Source organism: Telopea speciosissima, chromosome 9, assembly GCF_018873765.1.
Source record: "Telopea speciosissima isolate NSW1024214 ecotype Mountain lineage chromosome 9, Tspe_v1, whole genome shotgun sequence".
NCBI classification, from domain to species: Eukaryota; Viridiplantae; Streptophyta; class Magnoliopsida; order Proteales; family Proteaceae; genus Telopea; species Telopea speciosissima.
Window position 1 is genome coordinate 23,030,485 of NC_057924.1, and position 5,157 is coordinate 23,035,641.

Consider the following 5,157-nt stretch of genomic DNA (forward strand, 5'->3'; position numbering starts at 1 on the left):
GACATGGATTTCTGTCATCCTTGTCAGTTTGGAAATCCAAATCTGTGTATCCCAATACTGATAACTGATCAGATCCAAAAACCAAGAAATATTCCTTAGTCCTTCTCAAGTACTTGGGGATATTCTTAACAGCACTCCAATGCTCGCGTCCAGGGTTAGATTGATAACGACTTACCATACCTACTGCATAGCAAATGTCCGGCCTCGTACACAACATAGCGTACATAAGACTCCCTACTGCTAAGGCATAGGGAATCCTCTTCATCTCTTCAATGTCTGTTTGAGACTGAGGACATTGAGATCTGAAAAGACTAACTCCATGTCTGAAGGGAACACTTCCCCTCTTGGAGTTCTCCATATTAAATCTGGCCAGGACTTTGTCTATGTAGGTAGCCTGTGACAAGCCTAGCATCCTTTTCTGGCGATCTCTTACGAGTTTGATCCCAAGGATATAGCTAGCTTCACCAAGTTCTTTCATCGAAAACGTTGTGGATAACCACTGTTTTACTGATGAAAGTAATCCTACATCGTTAACAATCAACAATATGTCCTCTACGTATAAAACAAGAAAACATACTACCCTCCCATTGATCTTCTTGTAAACGCATGGTTCATCCATGTTTTGATCAAAACCAAACGATTTGATTGATTGATCAAACCTGATGTTCCAGCTCCTGGAAGCCTGCTTCAGCCCATAAATGGACCTCTGCAATTTGCACACCTTTCTTTCTTCCTCCAGGGAAGAGAACCCCTCTGGCTGTTCCATGTAGATTTCGTCTTGAAGGAACCCATTTAGAAATGCAGTCTGCACATCCATCTGCCAGATCTCATAATCAAAGTGTGCTACAATAGCCAATAAAATCCTGATGGATTTCATCATCGCTATTGGTAAAAAGGTTTCCTCATAGTCTATACCCTCTTTCTGGGTATAGCCCTTTGCTACCAGTCTTGCTTTGAATCTTTCGACCTTTCCATCTGCGCCCTTCTTCCTCTTGAAGATCCATTTGCATCCAATTGGCTTGACGCCAAGTGGTGGATCAACTAGAGTCCAAACCTTATTGGAATGCATCAAATCAATTTCACAGCGCATTGCCTCCAGCCACCTAGTGGCATCAACATCCTTTAGAGCCTCAAAGTATGTCATTAGATCATCATCCGATTCAATCGATACCATGTGGAACTCTTTCACAGTTTCCTCTTCGGTTAAAAGAGTTAGCCTGGTGGGTGGTCTAATAGTCCTCCCACTGCGTTGAGGTTCTTCAGGTGTTGATATTTCAGCGGGTATGTCAGTTGGTCTCACTTCTGGAAGTGACGTTTCTGAGCCATCTGATAGCTCTTTTATGACTACTGGTTCGGACCTCTGGGTCATCATTTCTTCCTAAAAAAATGTGACATGTTTACTTACAATGACCTTTTGGTCAACTGGGTCATAAAAATAATAGCCTATCGTGCCTTTGGGGTAGCCTAAGAAATAACATCTCAAAGTCCTGGATTCCAACTTGTCTGTCTGTTGCTTTCGTACATGTGCTATGCAACCCCATATCCTAAGGTGTTGAATACTGGGCTTTCGCCCCTTCCACAACTCAAAGGGTGTCTTGGCTACAGACTTAGATGGAACCCTATTTAAGATATATATCGCCGTCTCTAAAGCGTACCCCTAGAAAGAAAGAGGCAGCTCACTATAAGTGAGCATTGTCCTGACCATATCCAATGGGGTCTGATTGCGTCGTTCGGATACACCATTTTGTTGTGGTGTGCCTAGATTAGTTAGCTAACTAACTATTCCTTGGGATATGAGATGTTCTTTAAACTCATCCGATAGATACTCCCCTCCACGATTTGATCGTAAGGACTTGATGTGTTTATCGAGTTATCTTTCGACCTCGGCTTGAAATTCTTTGAATTTATCAAAGGCTTCCGATTTCCTACGCATCAAGTATATGTAACCACATCTAGCATAATCATCGGTGAATGTGATAAAGTACTCATACCCATATCTTGCTTGTATGTTTATGGGTCCACACACGTCAGTGTGTATCAACTCCAACAGATCTGTGGTTCTAGCACCTTTATTGCTAAAGGGTTTCTTGGTCATTTTACCCTGAAGGCATGACTCACAGGTGGGGAATGGTTCCACCCTCAGACTCTCTAAGGGCCCATCCCTCACCAATCTACTAATTCGGTCCACATTTATGTGACCAAATCTTAGATGCCACAGATATGTTGAGTTCACTGGAGCTACTTTTCGTTTCAAATCAACATTTGAAACAACATTCATCCTAATAGGGCAATCTAGAAAATACAAACCACTTTGCATATATCCGGATGCCACAAAGGAATTATTAAAACGAATAATCAATTTAGAATTAAAGGAAAAACTATATCCGTCCAAAACAAGTTTTGAAACTGAAATTATCTTCCTCTTGAAAGAGGGTACATAATAGCAATCCTTTAAAACTAAACTAGCAGAACTAAAATTTAAAATAAAAGTTCCCACAGCCAATGCCATGGTCTCAGCTCCAGTGCCCATTCGAAGACGCACCTCATTTCTTTCCAGGTTCCTTGTCTCCTTGAACCCCTGCAAATCATTACAAATGTGAACAGTGGATCCACTATCCACCAACCAAGAATTGGTCGGTTCAAAAAACAAATTAGACTCATAAAGAATGTGAACATCACATGTACCTTCTTTAGCAGCCTCTGTTTCATCCGGCTTCTTGTCTTTCAAAGTTGCCAGGTAAGCACGACAGTTTCTTTTCCAGTGACCCTCCTTCTTGTAATAGAAGCACTTGCCTTTGCCTTTATTGCCAGACTTCCCACCCTTGGCTTTCAGGGTCTTGCCCTTACTTCCCTTTTTCTTTTTCTTCCCATTTGAAGAAGGCTTTGCCTCAGTTGCATTGACCTCAGCTTTATCCTTTTTCAAGGACGCTTCAGCCTCTACCAGTGCATTAGCAAGCTCGGTGAGCTCCATCTCCTTCTCGGACATCTTGTAGGACATCCTAAAAGGTGCGTAGGCAGAAGTGAGTGACACTAAGATCACATCAGTCTTGTATCGCAGGCTGAAATCAGTCCCCATGGATTCCAATTTTTCAAATAGATTGATCATTTTCATTACATGATCCATTACTGGAGTCCCCTAGGACATCTTGGAGTTATGGATTTGACTCACCGCATTAGAATGTGAGTGTGTCAACTGCCTGTTGAACAATTCAGCAAGCTTATCCATTTTACCCCCAGCAGTGCGTATATCCTTGACTGAGTCTACAACTGACTTTTCCAACGATCCTAGGATAGAGAGTGATGCCTTGGAATCCCTCATGAGGAACTCTTACATATCTTCATTTGCCTCAAAATCGTTCAGGTCGGGTTGAGGAGGAACTTGTTCATCTAGAACTGTGTACAGTCCTTTAGCAGTCAGGAGCAACTTAATGCTCTGGTACCAATCAACATAGTTTGTACCATTAAGTTTGTATTCGCTAATGAGTGCTAACAAGTTGGAATTAACGGCAGCTATCGTATATTAATATATGCATGCACAAGTAAATAACCACATGCTAATTAATGACCATTGAAAATAATAAATTGAGCACACACACATCAATGGTCTTTCATGATTAGAGTTTTCCTCATAACCCAAAAGATGAATTGGATACCTACAACCCTTGCATGCATAACTTACCCTATCGAGAGTCATTATACACACCATGGTAGTGTGGACTAAGCTGTCCGCCTCATGGGCTTCCAATATTTTCGGCCACCTGGGTGTCATGTCCAGATCCTGTCGGTTGACATACACCCAAGTCATGTACTTACCTATTGCATTAGTTAGAATCATGGAATCATGAAAGATGACCCACTGTCGTAGTGCCCTCTCACTATCCATACCCTAACGTATCTAGACAGAGGTAAATATAGATAAATGTGTGATAGAGGTCCTGGCAATGTCCTGTCGGCTTATGCGGGGTCATGTCACACACTTTCTACATTTATCTTCAATAGGAGGCCATGGACATGTCTACCGATTAAGACTAGTCCATATCATACATGTATTGTGAATAAAGAGGGATTAATTAACTCTCACATACATGGATAGATTTAAACAACATAATTAATCAACATTAATTAAAAGTGATTATGGGATGACAGCATTTTTATCAGAAGCAATTAAAGAACCCTCCCAATAAAAATAAAACTAATAACTTTGGGTGCATTTATCATGCCATGGATGCCACGCCTCGATCGTCTCCTCCGCCCGATTACGTCTTCAAAGTAGGTGACTTCCATCTCCATAAGCTTTGAGCACCACATGTGGATCACCATCAACATGCCCTGGGAGTCCTAACTCCTCTAAAATTACAATGGAAACCTAGGAAAAATTCTACACACTTTCCTTTCCATAATAATAAAGAAACCTCGCATGGAGAAACCAACCCACCATTTGGGCTGCCCATGGGATGGAGTACATTTGTTTATAAAAAAGATAGGGGGAGAGAGAGAAAGAGAGAGAAGCATCACATCCACCCATAACCCCATGTATCACATACATAAACAATCCATCCATTTATTAGAATGCCATTCCCATAATCACATCATAATATAATTTCATGCATGGGCATTAAAGCAAGTAAACCAAAAATTAAAACATGGATTCCTTCAATTATTGAACCACCACATCGCATGTGATAACATGTATCCAAGCCCATAAAATTAAAATCGCATTTTAATTGCAAGTGGGTAAAGATGGACTCTCTTCACCCATCATCATCCTCCAAAAAACAAAACAAAATAATAAAATTCTGTTTTGAAAAAACTGTTTTTTTTTTTTTTTTTTTAATTGTTAAACTGGAGGGAAAACAAGGGCGGTGCATGTAGCCCACTTGCGCAGGCTGCAGGCACTCCTTGCGCAGCCCATAGGCACAAGGCCCACGGACAGCAGCCTACAGGCCCGCAGCCCACAAGTTTGCTGCCCGCAGGCAGCAGCCCGCAAGGGGATGCGCATAAGGGTAGGTTCATAGGGGAAGGCGTGCACAGAGGCTTGGCAGTGTGCGCTCCCCCCCGCATATAGAATATGATTAAAAAATTTTAAAATAAAAAATTAGTAATCACAACCTAATTGGATACATGCTTCAATAATTGGAATAAATAAAACAAACCAAA